The following is a 15807-nucleotide window of genomic DNA, read 5'->3' as shown; positions in this document are numbered from 1 at the left end:
GCAGAGCATGGAAAACCATAAAGTCCTTGATTTTTAGGGTAAGCCTTCCTAGCAACAACTAAAACAGCAGTGTGTTATCAACATTATTCTCATCCTAAATCCAAAACAGCACTCACAAGCTACGAAGCAGAAAATTAACTCTATCTCAGCCAAAACCAGTACAGCCATAGAATCAAAATTATGTATGAAGTGGAAAGAATTCTTTCTGTCCCTGGCAGGTAATCAGTAGAAGCTCCAGAGCATGGAATAAATTTTATGTAAACATATAATGTAGCAACACCTTTTTTTTCAAACCCACTTGGCATTTCAAGGACTCATATCACAAGTTTAAATTGAAGTTTCTACCCATCTCTACTCTATTTGAAAGGCTATTCCAGCATGTCATTCTTCTGATGGTTGGAAACCTTCCCCAGTTTCCAGTCTAAATGTATTCATGAGCAATTTATATCCATTTGATCTTGTTCCAGCATTATTCTTTGGGTTAAATAATTCTCCTCCCTATTTACTCCTTGATATACCTATACAGAGTCATTTTCTATCATCTTCAGTCTTGTTTCACTAGGCCAAACAAACCAAGTTCTTTTTTCTCTTTTCATAAGATAGATCTTCTGTTGCTGAGGAAAGAAACCCTTCTCTTCACCCCTGCTAACTTCAGTTTCTCTGCTTTGAACAGAGGTGCCAGGAATTGTGGTATCAGGAGCGAGGCCTTACCAACCCTGTAGGTGGTATTTCCCTGTCTCCACCAACAAAGGCTGGCCTGACGCACCTTAGATTCAGACTGGCTTTTCACCACTGTGTCTCACTCCCAGCTCCCAGTAGTCTGGCACAGGGAGAGAAGCAAAGCTTTTCAACATTGGCAACATATTATTTCTGTGTGATTTGCTTGGATGTCAAAGGACATGTGTATTAGGAAGATGAAAGTTGCACTTTCTTCTGTGGTAAATTTGTTCTTTTATGCAGAACAGTTCCCAACAGAAACATTCCAAGGAAAATTCTCAGAGTGGAAATTTCCATTCTCCCCTTCACATGAATACAACATGCTCTTAAATTGGAAGCCTAACTCCTAGGAGGACCTAGTAAGCAAACACAAAGAGACAAGGCTATTTTGGACCTTGCTTTGGAGAAATATGGGATTTTCTGACTTGTTTCGTTTTAATTAAAGTAACTTTAGAGGAAGATGAAAAACAAAGACTTGTAAGTCTGAAGTGAATGGAAATAAAAACAGTCTCAGAACCCCTAATCTCCAAGGGCCTTGCCTCAGCTTCAGAAGGCAGCTGAGCTTGCTCGGCACTTCTCTGGATTAGAGCCTGAGAAAAGCAAGTGCAGAATGCAACAGAAGCTTAAATTGCTTTAAAACTGGCAAACATGTTAGCAAAGTGTGTGATCATTTGTTGGGGACAATAAGAGAAAGAACTGTATAGGGAAGCAGGTTTCCTTCTGTTGCTGTTGTTGTTTGGGGGGTTTTGGTTGGTTTTTGTTGTTGTTGTTAATATTATAAAGTGATCAGGAAGGGATGCACTGAAATGGTGCAATTCAACATGTGGTTAAAATAGAGTTATTTATAGTTCCAACTGGATTTTCTTGTTTTCTTGCTTGGATGCCTATCCAAGCATTCAGTAGAGTTAGGCTGAATACTGGATGTGGTTAAGAAATGTCCAAGAAGCTCCCAGCACTTCTAATAAAATGCATGAGCATTCTGCATGGCCAGACTTTGCACTGACCTGTGAAAATAAACTTTTTCACAGTTGTTGTACTCAAGTTTGATGCATAGATGGCATAGAATTGGACCTCTTCTTCATGCTAAATGTTTGGAAAAGAGGGAACAGATCTCATTCTTCAAGAGGCTGGAGAGCAGATGCCAGTTCAGGGTTGGACACTTTTCTGTTTGAATATTGCACTTCTTGAAAAATGCAGATTTAGGTCAGTCAAAATCTGATTATGAACCATGTTAATAAGTGATTTGTTAGCAACAGACATTTCTGACTGAAGGCTAAAATTTTTTGTTTGCTGTTTCCCAAAGGAGAATGTTTCACTAAAATATTTACACTTACATTTTGAAACAGAAGGACAAACAACACCAACCTATAAACAACCTGACATTTTATTTAGTTGAAATGATTGATGAGAAGAAATGGAAGAGGGGAATAAGGGAGTATTTCATACTGGAAAAGTGCTCTCCTTTGTTTACCTGTTTGTTTCAGGTCTGAATAAATCAAACCACTTTTTGATGTTTTGGTTTGGCCAGTGCTCTTTATCCTCAGGGCTGTCAGTCAGTCACAGAGGACCTGCAGAACAATCTCCTGGGGTCATACTTACCTGTGCCTAAAGCTGATATCTGAGGGGTTTTGGGGAAGCCACAGCTTTCTTTTCAGGAGACCTGGATGCATTTTTCTGACATCAGTTTTATCGCCTTTTGAATCCAGCTAAGCCTTGCACATCTTTGCAAAGTATGATACAAATTAGTACTTGCAATGGTCTCTCAGCTGTGTACCATGCATACAACAGTGATCTCAGCTCTTTTTCAAGACAGATAATTAAGATTCAGTAAGATTAAATAACTGACCTATTGTTACTTTAACGATCCATTTGTGAAATGTAAATGATTAATTGGAAGCTCTTGCCTTCCTTTCACCTGGCCAGAATGATTCTATCACAATGTAGGGAATAGACCATAAACAAACCTCTCCATCAGAAATCTGTAATCTTTTGTTGATGGCTTGCTTGGCAGGCTCTGTAGATACTCTGGGACATCTTCCAAGCAGGGCCCAAAGAAATTAATTGTATCCTAACCTGTTTTGAAATATAGGTCAGCCTTTCATGGCTTTGCTAAAGCAAAGGCAACCTTAATCATCTAAGACAGTAAAACCTGGAAAAGGTGGATGTTTTCAGGCTCTCCCATTGAGGATCTTCCCGGACAAAATAACATTCTGTCTGCCCTGGATATAGCCTTACAAAAAAAAAAGGGAAGGGAAGGGAAGGGAAGGGAAGGGAAGGGAAGGGAAGGGAAGGGAAGGGAAGGGAAGGGAAGGGAAGGGAAGGGAAGGGAAGGGAAGGGAAGGGAAGGGAAGGGAAGGGAAGGGAAGGGAAGGGAAGGGACGTCCTAAAGCCTGGAACTTCTTTTGTTAGTTTCTCCTACTCTTTCAGTTTCTTTCTTCCTAGCTGCCTTTCAATTCCCAGAGTATGAAACCAGTTTTTAAAACTGGAAACTGAAGCAGAAATGTTGACTCAATCAGAGAAAAAGTAACATGGAGTTCAGAAATTCTGGACTCCCTTTCCAACATGGGAATCACCAAATAGCTCCCCTCTGGAGTGATTAAGTCATCAGATGGGATGATGAAGCCGACTCCTGTGGGAGGCTGTTGACGTGGTTCTGATGAAATTTGTTCCTCAGCCCCTTCTGAGACTATTGATCCTTCTGGCCCCAGCGTGCTGCCTGTGCTCTGCAGGGGAAGCAAAGCCACCCCAATGGGGCACAATATTCCTCTGCTAAGTTCTTACAGAGCTGGCTGGCCTTAGCTCAGAGACACTGTCTACCAGTGGCTTTCCCACTTAGGCCAGTCACATGTATGAACATGAATGTTTGTCTGCTTGCCTTATTTGCACAGCATTTTGTAGTGAATTTGCCTCTTAGAACACATTCTTCACCACATCAGGGAAACAACGAGTTAATTTTTAACCTTTTCCCACTGAGAGATTTAGTAATTCTTTATCTCCTTGATGCAAATTTGCAGTACCAGTGTCAGAAAAGATGATCATCAGCACTTATTTCCTGGATGACTACAGAAATATCAAGACAAACTGCACTTATTTAAGGGTACATTTCTCAATGCTCTCAGGCTTTCCTGCTGTCTCAACATCAGCAGTCATTTAACTACTCTCTAAGCTTTCAGTATTTTTCCTAACTTGGTGTAAGCAAATATTGATCGTGACTAAGATAGTAACTGAGTTCATTCATGATAATAGATGGTCCATTGGCTGCACCCATTAAAGCTCCTTTAAAAGCAAGAAACAACTTTAATTGCCTGGAGAGACATGGGATGATATTGCAGTAGATTGAAACCTATTAATAACAGTAAATTCAAGGTTTACCCTAGCTTGTTTATGCTTGTTAGTATTAAAGCTTCCCATGGAATGGAAAGATGACTAAAAGGGTCATTTCAGACAGAATACCAGCCTGATTATGCAGCTTTTATAAAACACCCTCTTTAATCACTAAGAATATCATAATACAGAGCTGCAGTACTTTCTTGAAAAGACTCAGTTCTCTATTAAATGGGCTTTTTCTCCATTACCTGAAAGATCTGTAAATTTGGCATTTGTTTTATGCCCTATCATTTTGTTTGCCATAGGAACAGAGGACCAGAGGGCATCACTGAATTCCTAGAAATTACTGCAGAGGAAAGATGCACACAGTTTTTCAACTTCTAGCATCTGTGTCTATTTGAAAACCAGAAGCAATTACAAATATGTCTGCATGTCTCAATGAATGATTTTAGAGGCTTTTGTAAGCCAAGACCTTCAAGATATTAACAAAACGCTGCTTCAGGCAAATAATAATGCCTGGCAAATGTATCTCAGGACCTGTCAAACTCCAGCAAACCTTGGTTCACATGGTACACAGGCAATGAGTTTCATTTTTGTAGATACCCAAGCAGAAGAAACTCAAGCCAAGAAGAAAGGATTAGTAATCTAAGGATGAAGGCAGGGTTCCTTTATCATATATTATTCCACAACCCTATGGTCTTCTTTCAGTTCTCAGAATCACCAGTGCTTCAAGCACAAGAGCTGCTGAACTTCCTCAGCTTTGTCTTGCAGATCTGTGACCCTGCTAGCACAGCTCCTCCTTTATATATGTCAAAGCACCTGTGAAACAATTCCAGATTAGCACGGTGGGGTTTCACAGCCATGCTGCACCAAGAGAAACAGTGAAACAGATCTCTGGCTTCTCCAACCTTTTATCTCCCCTGGGAGATAATATATCTCTAATTTATCTGAAACCAACTGCTTCATTAAAATTGGCAGGCATGTGAAGAGGACTCCCGAGGACAGTTTCCATTACACTCTGCAATATACAGAACTTGGATTTCTTTCTGAATTTACAATGAAATGAAATATTATATTTATTATGAGGTCATTCCATAATTTTGGTGGGGTTTTTTATTAAAAAACGCTCCTGTGTTTGGCAGGGTGTCTAAAGCTGACATCAGCAACATCTGGGAGCACAGAGTAACGCCTCACAGATGCTGAGCAACAATCTCACTGAAGCTAATGGCAAAGACATTGTTCATTGCGTACAAAAATTAGGCCCCCAGACATTTTCCCATTTGAAGTTAGGCACTGCAGTTGCTACTGAGTACCACAAGCATGTTCCAAATGTGCCTGCAACAGCATTACATTTTTCAGAAATGAAAGAAAATCTTCTGCAGTTGAGTACCACTGCCCTTTTTATCCAACCTAAAAAGTTTAGAGCAAAAGCAAATGGAAATTTGACAGATTTGTCACACAGAAAGGCAATATCCCTACTTATTTCTTCAAGAATTCTTGACACTACCATGCCTTGCCCCCTGCCAGCAGCTGAGGGAGACCCTACAGTCACTCACTTTTGGGCAGTTACTGAGTTTTGGGGAAGGATTACATTTGGAAATTAATGAGGAAAAGCAACTCCTAAATGCAGTGGGTTCATCTTCATTTTTAAGCACTTTGCTGTTTCTGCTGTCAGCCCTAAATACCACCTTATCAGCAGACTGAGAAGTCCACTCCCTAAAGTTTCTTGCATATGCACTTACTGTTCATTATTTCTCTCACAATGCTTGACTCAGCATTAAATTAGCCTCACAGACAGAAGGTAAATAACTGTGAGTATTTTTTGCTTTGAAATGGGAAAAATCATGCTCCTGTGATAACACAACAAACATCAAACAAAATGGTCGGTTGTATACACCAGCTGAATTTAAAGTCACCTCTCAGAAAAGGTCATTTTCACTCCATTTGCAATAAGTTAAGATGTGACCTGTGTTCCTAACATAACCAAAGACCCCCAGTGAACTTACTCCATTTCCAGAGAATGAGATACAGGAGCCTTACTGCCTATAAGGAATTCAAAAATTGTTTCAAACCCCACTGATGTGTCAAGCCACGAGCCTAGAAAGCAGAAAGCCTTTATTCACAGCAATTTTGGGGGGAGCACGTCTGTGTGCTAAGAAGGTGGTCTGGCTGGTGCTCTGAAACAGCAAAAGCATGAATATCCTGGGATTTATGTGAAATGCATTCCAATGTAGCATGGAGCCAGAGTAGGGTGTTTACAGTCTCAGACAGGGGTTCAAAGTCAGTGAAAGCCACAAAGCGCAACGACCTGGACAAAATGCAGAAGAATTTCAGGCATATGAGGTCTGGACAGGAAGGAGGAAGGCAGCATGTCCTTCTTGCGAGGGGGACTAGCTAAGGGAGAAAGGATATAGCTACACAAGGGAGGCAGGTTCTGTGTTTCAGAGGAAAAGCCATGACCTCCAGAGGACTCCTAAGCATATCAAACACCTGAGAACCTATGAGAGCAGTAAGGGAAGGGAGACAGAGAAATGTACACAGTATTTTATTATTTCCTTGTGCTGAAAGTAAAAGGAGATAGTGCTTCTAAATCTTTCCATAAGCATGTCTGTATGTTTTAGCCATATGCTCAACTAAAACCCTAAAGAAGTGTATTATAACTACCTACACCTATACCTACAGGGGAAATCCCCTCAGCTATAAAGTGACTTAGTACCAGAACTGGTAACCCAGGGAAGCTGACCCTCCTCTGCAGGGTCCAGAGACAGGGATCCTGTGTCCCAAACTTCATTGGTTCTGCAGTCTATTCAGATAAATGTCTTTGGGAGAAGGCAAGACCCAACTGGGATCTGCCTCATGAGTACCTGGGCAGCAAAGAACTCTTGGCAGCGTGAAAGCAAAGCCCCACCAAGAGCTTTCCAGTGAGGCTTTGTTTCTGTGAACTGCAGTTTGTGTCAGTAAGTACAGGACCAGGCTTCACACTGGGACATTACATGATGCTGGAATATTTTCCATTTCACAATCTAGCTCTTTTGAATTAACGTGGTCAGCTGAGTCCTCTTGGAGAAACTGCTTCCCAGATACAGAATTCCACGGCAAGGTTCTTTGGTATCTGTGAAACAGGAATGTTGTAGCTAGCTTGACTGCTTTTAAAATTTCAACCATCACTTCAAATGCCATAAAATTGGCCTTTTCCTTCTTGGGAGCACAATTCACTTGAGGGCACTGAAGCAAGGCAAGATTGTATTTGTGCCTGTGTATTGCTCATTCAGGTGATCAGGGAAAAAATCACACTCCATTGGTGATGTGTTAGATCCTACAAGGTATGAAAATCACAACACACACTGCACAAACATGCTGTTTGCCAGCTTCCATCATGCTCTCTTCTTATACATGAGCTTGATAACCTCTCTTGTGCACATGAGTTTCCAAAGGCATGCAAAGTGATACAGATCTAGAAGTAGATCCCTGCATTTATGTAAAGTGAGGGAAGCAGAATTACAGAACAGGTAATGCTGTCAAATGTCCCCAAACTGTTCTACATAGTACTAAATGTAAGATGAAATCAGATAAATATATTTTTTAATGAGAATGGCATTTTCCCCATAATAAGCACAGTAATTCATCTTACTCCATTTTTGTCCCCAGACCTGCTCTATAGGATGGGGTTTCCCATTTTATAACCTGACAGTCAGCATTGATTTGTTTGTTTTTCTTAATGGGCAAAACTGTTGTACTGATGCACCCTGGTGCTGGGTGATATTAACAATCAGTGGTTCATGGCTGACACTTGAAAGCAGGAGCTTTAAGTGATGGATTAAACTTGTCATTCAGAAGCTCCATTCTGCTTTTATCTGTGGCATGCTCTGTCCTTGATAAAGATTCTCACCAAATAAGAAAAAATGCTCAGGGTACTCAATAACAAAAGAGAAAAGATGAATCTGGATGAAAGTGAGAAAATATTTCATACAAGTGGTGACTCATCTATTTTTATTTTCCATGCATAATTCCAGGGATCTGTAGATAGCTGTGGCTGGGGAATAACCTATGAAAAAGAAGCAGCTTGGCTGGAATTGAGAACCAAATTTGCAATCAGGCACTTAGTTAGAACACAAACACTGTCAAATAGCAACATTATCACCTATAATTGGCCCAACAGAAAGAAACACTAATTGTGACATTAGAGGATAGAATGCTTTCAGGCAGGATCTCTGTTAAAATGCAAACACTAATTGACATGATGAAGAAGACAAAAATCCAAGGTAGTAAAAGAGGCTATTATGCTTTATCTTGGCAAATGGAAGGCTACTTTAGAAACACTCAATAGCTGAAGAAAGGGCAGGTGGCTTAAGCAAAGCAGTAAATTAAATAATGAGCATTGTTGATTCACTGCCTTTGTCTCAGGGAGCCAGAGTGATTACAAAGTGATGAGCAAGAGCCACAATCTACTTTCTGCCTCATTAGTGGAAATCCAAAGTAGCTTCATTGAAGTCAGTACAGTGGATATTTACAGGCTTTCAGGTCTGGCCCCTCACTTACAAGCCCTGGCCTGTGAGCAACAAGGCAGTGAGTAAGGAAATCAGCCCATGCCTTTCATGAATCGAATGCTAATTGGTCAGCAATTGTTCAGCCTAACCCTAGTGAGGGAAGATCTACCAAAGTACAGGCTGGGCTGTCAGCTGGATCCTGGTGGCCCAAGGTGCCTGTAAGGCAGTTTAGCTCAGCAGGCTCAGGAAGCAGGACTGCACTACATGGACGGACTAAGGATGCATCAGAAAGTCTGTTCTCTTCCTACACAGTCCCAAGCAAAATGTGCATCACCAATCCCATTGCCAGCTCCCTCTGTGTTCTTCCTTCCAAACTGACATGTCTAGACCCCTTAAATTTTATCTAGAAACAGTCCCCATCCTCAGCTCTCTCTTTGAAATAATTGTGTACAGGCACTTTGCCTTGAGGCCTTGCCACTGCACCTTGGATCTAACATCACACCCAGCGTACAGGTAACAGATGACTTGCAGTGGGAATTCAGTGGAAGAGGGAAAACATAAATGGCATCTCCTTCTGTACACCACCAGGAGTGCCAATACTGAGTAGTCACTATTTCTTTCCAAAATCTAGCTGAAAAACATTGTTCCTACATCTGATCTCCTTGAAGATAGCTTGGCTTTGTTCCTCAAGAATAATTTTCCTCCTTTCACTTTGGTGACACTCTTAACATGCCTGTCCAAATCAAGACCTCCACATCTGGCTGTGGTGAAGCCTTCCCAAAGCAGTGTTGCCTAAGGAGCTGCCTATTTATATTGTCAGCTAAGTACAAGCAGAAGTGCTAGAGCGAAACAATTTCTAATGCTTGGTCAGTCTATTATAAACCCAACTTTCACACACAGTACTCCGTTTCCAAGAGTCTTCTGACTGATTTTGAGGCTGCATGGTATTGCTGAGGTCTATTACCCCAGTAATATTTCCCAGGAAGTTCTGGCAGAGGTTTGCTAGACTGTGGATATGTGAAATTTACTGGGTCTTTTCCAACATCTAAACAATAGAAATTAGATCGCAAACAGGTAATACAATTTTCCTGGTATGAATATTTTAGTGCTTGAGGTTTGTGAGTCTTTTATCAGCAGAATGTGCCTTCCATGGGTGTCATACCCTCACCTCTCACACCCCACTGTGCTTCCACGAAGTCCCCTGATTTGTTTTCTTTCACTTTTTTGCTGATGCTGAAATTCAGACCCACCAATGTGACTTTTTCCCTCCACAGTAAAGGTTAGCACTGTATTTAATCCCCCCCTACATCCTTTGAGACTACCTTGGTTTTCTTCCACTTTTCAAAATTAATTGCCAGCGACAGAGTCAATTCATTAGCTAAATTAAAAACCTGGGAAGCATATTGTCCAGATCTGCTGATCCCAACCTACCATAGAGTTGAACAAAGTATTTCCTTACCTGGCCTTCATTAGCAGCTGTATTGGCCAGGCTTCTATTCCTTCCCAATTCTCTGTACCACTCTCCCTGTTAAAGACCAATTAAAAAAAGGAGATAAAAAAGCAGGCCAGCAACTCAACCACTGGAGATCCCTCATTGATTTCTTTGCTTCTCTTCATACATTAATGGGTCCATTTCACATTTTCACTTTTTCTCTTTCAAAGTATTAACAGCTGTTCCTGTGCCATTTAAAGCCTATTAATAAAGACACCATTTCAGTTTTCAGCTCTTTCTTGTGGTTTGTGGGAATGAAACAAAGTAATACAGTGGGAAAAGTACACACCTACGTGCTTTGATGCACTACCTAATTTCCTTGGGACTGGTAAATAACAGTCTGTTAGCTACCACTAGTGTCAGAACCCTACTTGTTAAATTTTTGCTCATCAACCATATGCAGATTACTTCATTGAGTGCCGTGTGCGCCTTAGGCATACAAGGCTGCATCACCACCAAAAGCAGGCAAAGACCACCCTCCTTGTCTCTTGTCTCCAGGTACCTCAGGGCTTTTTCCATATTGTCCCCAAGGGAACATCCCCTCTTCAGGTGGCAGAGCCATTTGGGTCTGTACAGCGCCTGTGCTGGTGACACTGACCAGAAACAAACTCCCATACGCCCAAGTCAGGCACGTCATAAAACCTTCTCCTGATCAACAGCTTTTTGGGGGGCAAATGTAGTACAGAAGGAAGAGCCTGAAAAGTTAAAGTAGCTGATTCCACTCCAGGCAACATCACCCAGAAATATGAAAGGGGAGTGTGGAAGAAGGCTGCAGTGTGCCACCATACATTTTTTATCTAATTCTGAGAAAAGATCAGAGAGCAAAGGCTCCAGTCATGCCAGCCTGACTTATCTCTGGGGCCAGCTTTAACTCCCTAGTTAAGATAGAGGTCAATGAGGTGCCCGTATAATTTCCAAAATAAAGAGGAAATTTGAGAAGACATGGTCTATCTCAGCAAGATGTTGAGCATAAAGGAATCAATTAAATCGTTCTGCAACATTATCTGTAACAAATTATTCCGTACATTAGTTGAAAATCTGAACTGTGCCCAGGGTCTACCCAGTTACACTCAATAGGAGACTTACTAATCACTGAAATGAGCCTAAGCATTAGGCTCAGATTGAATCCTAGAGGAAAATACTGAGAACTGAAAACTGTAGAAGTCCCACAGCAGCAACTTCATTTGATGGAAATCTGATTGATCTGTGCAAGCAGGAAAAAAGCCCATAATAAACTGATTGTAGAGATTTTTTGAACATTTCCTGTGGCCAGCATACAATAATCTGCAATAACAGACATTCTCACTATCACATGATACTGTGATAGAGTATGAGAGTCCAAAAGAACACGGCGAAGAGGGCAGATTTGAGGATGTAGTTCCCAGTCCAGGGTTGTGCACGTTTATAAGGCTATCCACTAGAGTAGAAGAAGAGGTGGAATGAAAAGACAGAACACAGGATTAATTCAGTCCACTTAGCATTTATTTCCAGTGAGTAATCTGAGCTCAAAGGAATAGAAGCATGTAGATTGATTTGAAATCTTTCTGCCCTGGATTGTATGTCACAGAACACTTGTATGCACTTCAGTTTGCTTCCAGTTGTGGTCCAGTGAAGCACCAGGCATAATACAATATTCTGATGGCTGTGGCAGGAAAGTTGCGATTAGAAGAGAGGGTCCTGTGGAAGTGGGGCAGTGCTGAACTGAGCCAATGTCCTCCTCTGCCTGGACACTCGTGCTCAGGTCCCACCCTAGACTCACTCCCTGTAGGAGGGTTCCAAGGGCTGGCTGTGCATGTGTGAACAAAAGGGTGAGAAAATTCTGGTTTAGTTAAGAGGTCTGCACCAGGTTAACTATGAAAGGAAGTGGGTCAGAGCCCCTCACTCTCTTTTTTCCCTCCTCTTTCTCTTTCACTCTCATTGTTTGCCCCAGCTCTGGACCATCTACATGAACTGATGATATTCTCTGTTCTCTCTCTCTTCTCCACCTTTATTTCTCTCCTCCCTTGCTTTGCTTGAGCAAAGCATGGCTGTCATATTCTATTCCATACTGCATACTCTTTGTTGTGGGAGGGTATTACCGCAGGCCTGGGCCCTAGGGTATATCACCGTGTCCCACAGCCTTAAGGAGGAGGAGGAGAGAAGTTCCAGCAGGCAGGAATTGTTCAGCAAGATTGGTTTATTTAATTATTTTACAAACTCTTTTATAGACTTTTTTCTTCATAGTGTAATTGGACAAAGGACCAGCCACCCCTTGGGGGTGATTGGCTAAAATCCTAAAACATCCATTGTCAAAATATTTTTCTACTATACCATAAACAAGACTTTTCAAGGTTGCAGGTAGCTTGGTTGTTTACATTCCCTGCTACCTCTTCTGTGAGAGAGAAGAGTCTCTCACGGACTTAGAAAATAGCAAGAAAATCCTTGCTAGCAGCATTTTTACATCTACAGGAGGGGGGATCTTGTGGAAATGTGTTGTGACTTGTGAGCCAGCACCTTTGAGAAGTTTTTTTTGAGGACTTGAACTTTTATAGAAGTGTACAGTACAGAATTAAAGGCTAGTTAGCCACCACATGTGGAAGTCTATTGTACAAATTTAAGGGCTCATTAGTCAACACCCTTTGAGTCTCAATAGTGGGCTGGTTGCTGGAGTTGAATGACTACAGAGCAAAGAACAAGAGTTCCTGACCCATGGCCTGGTGTCTGTTCATCCTGGTGAGAATTTATAACAAAAATCACAGCCCTACCGATGGATCCTGATACATGCCCCTCCCTGCAACCTCTTCTTTAACTAAATAAAGAAAAAAACAAACAAGAAAAAAACTTGTTGTATATCTGGTTCCCTGTGCTATGTGATGTCTTCCTCCTTCTTGAACACTCCCTGGTGCCTCTTCCCCAGGAAAAGAGGGAGAAACCCTCTTTTTCTAGGAGAATGGTTTTTAAAGAAATGAATGCACATGACACAGGCTATTCCAGGATAGGCACAGTTGCTAAAAGCTTTCCATGTCCTGTATCAGTGATTTCCAGGACCAGCTCCTGGGTCCACATGCACTGAGGCTCCTGACAGCTGTGTTTCATGGAGGTAATTCAGGTTGAATCCTGTGTGCCCTGACTACCCCCACAGGCCAAGAGGCAGAGACAGTCACGGTGGGCTGGTTTGAGCAGCTGCTGCCCTGGGCTGGGGGCAAATGCTGTGTCTGCATTGCTCCCTTTTCTCCCTTCAGGGGCCTGGTCAGGAACACAAGCTGTTTTCCCTGGACATGACCATGGTGGCTGAAGACAGAACCTCCATGGTGCACACCAGCCAAGCTGTGGGAATGGCTCTGGCAGGCCTGCTGTGCCAGCTTTCAATCCCCAGATGCTGGAATTAAGGCAGGTCCAAGAGAAAGAACAGCTTTGATTTTGAGTGACTGCTTTAATTGCTGATCCTGAGCAATGCCATGACTAAAGGAGAAGTGATAGTTAAAAACCTGCCCTTTTCACAAAAAATGAAGGAACTCAGAGACCTTTGCAAAAATCTCCTTTGGTTCTTTTACACTTCAGCTATTACTACACTGATGTGCCACTAAAGCAACCACCCAGCTTCAGCTCACTGCTAAATAGGAAGGATGGAGGAAGATAAATGTCCTACTTTGCAAGAAATCCCTTTTTGGACTCCTATAGCTACCGGTGGATGAACTGTCCTGGGCAACTTGTTCTAGGTGAGCCTGCTCAAGCAGGGAAGTTGGACCAGAGGGCATCCACAGATCCCAAAAGCCCATCAGTGGACATCGCCTTGCTGAGCAAGGCAACAGGACAGGCAGGGACCCGACAGCTGGAGCTGTGGCTTTGGTTCAGAGACTCCTGAAAGCTGGCATGTCACTGGGACAGCCTGTCCCAGCTCTAGCCCTGCCCTTCTCCAAGCTGTGGGCAGCAATGGAGGCTCTTTGTCCCCCCAGAACTGTATCCAATGGCTACCACCCAATGGGTGTCCTTGCTTGTCCAGGTGATGTTCTCCCTTGGGGTCCTGCACCTGCATGGTGACACTCATGGGACAAGTGAGCACAGCTCAGCCAGAGCACAAGGTTGCCTTTTCTTCCAAAACTCACCTTGTGAGCAGCAAAGCTTCCTCCTTTCCCAGACAGGGCCATTGGAGGCCCTTGCTTGGGGTCAGCCTGCAAGGGCCAAGATGTGCTTGCAGAGCAGCCCTGCAGCAGAAAGGGCACTGGGGAGCTGCCACCGAGCCCCTGCAGCCCGAGTGTGACAGAGCTGGGACCCTCTGCCCTCATGGGCTCTTTGCCCTGCACAACATCATTTCTCCCAGTACCACTGGCAAGGGTATGCCAGTGTTCCTGGTGGCTCTCCAATCCCTCTGCTGAGAGGCATCAAAAACCCTTCCTCCCTCCCACACAAGTTCACTCCACTAGCAGCACATCCCTGGCACCCCAGCCCAGCCACAGGGCAGACATTCTCACCTTTGCCAGATCCTCAACCAGCCTCTCCAGACTCCTGGCACTCAGTGTCCTCCACTGGGTAAAAGAGAAGTGGAAGAAGGGGAGCAGTGATGCGTCTGCTGCTCGTCTTGGGGAGCAGAGCTCAGGGACAGAGCCCAGAGCAGAGACAGTGCACAGCAGATGCTCAGCTCCTTCTCCAGGGATTAGACGCTTGGCAGAAGAGCCCCTTTAGGCTCCCTTTGTCCTGTGCAGTGGGAAGGGACAAGGAGAGAGGTGGATAAGCCCCAAGCTGCCTCTCCTCTCTTCTCAGGCAGCTCTGCCTGACAGCTGCCCCCAGCCACAGGGGCACCTCCGCCCAGCCGGGGAGCTGTGTTCCCCTGTCTGGCTGCTCCTGGAGCATCTTCCAGCTTACCCCTGCAGTGTTCCCACCCATAGCTCCTTCAGTGCCTGGGAGCTGCAGAAAGAGAGGAGAACCAGTGCCAGGCTCTGCTGCTCCCTGAGCCCAAGGGCAGATGTGCATGCACAGCGCTGCCCCGTGGGGAAGGACACAGGGGCAGGACGAAGCCCCATGGTGGGAGCAGGACAGAGGTGCTGCCCAAGCCACAGCTCCCTCTGAGCTGCCAAAACAGCAGCTCCTACCCTTTCCTGCAGGGAATCAGAAGGTGACATGGGGATTTAGGACATGGAAATGCCCCCATCCACTCCCTGTCCAGGGAGGCAGAGGCCATTCCTAGGGTGGTGTGTGCATGGCTGGGAACCCCTCCTGCCCTACCGTGGGATGTGGCACCACCACTAACACAGTAGTGGCACTGCAGGTGGGCCTGATAAGGATGATGGAGGTCCCATCCTCATCACTGCCTTCCTCCTGCTCCTGCTCCTCCTCTTCCTCTTCTTTCTCTGCCACTGCCTCCTTCCTGCTGCTCAGGACCCACAGCTGGCCCAGGGACAGGCAGAGCTGTGGGCTCAGGGTGATGCTTGGCTGCAGAGAGGAGAGGCAAGCAGTGAGCTGCAGGTGACCTCCCTGAAGTCCTCCAGTCCTCCAGCATTGGGATGGATGGGTGCATCCAGCCCTAGGGTGCTGGGACTTATGCCAGGGCATCTCTGCCCTGTCCCAGAGCCAGGGATGGGGCCCTACTGGTGGGTCATGATGAGACTGAGACCCAAAGTCATTTAAACTGAAAAGTGAAGGATTAGGGTTCACATTTTGAGCAAGTCGATCTAGTGGACTGTGAAATAAGAAGAGCTGGGGGAAAGCAAGGGTATGTCCAAAGCATTTGCAGCCAGAGAAATGCCAGCCTCTTGGATGGGCTTTGAATTAGCTCACCTCTATGAGGCTAAACACAGCACAGAAGGG

The sequence above is a fragment of the Corvus hawaiiensis genome, chromosome 3 (genome assembly GCF_020740725.1).
Source record: "Corvus hawaiiensis isolate bCorHaw1 chromosome 3, bCorHaw1.pri.cur, whole genome shotgun sequence".
Taxonomy (NCBI): Eukaryota; Metazoa; Chordata; class Aves; order Passeriformes; family Corvidae; genus Corvus; species Corvus hawaiiensis.
The sequence above is the reverse complement of the archived record's forward strand: the minus strand, read 5'-3'. Positions refer to the sequence as shown.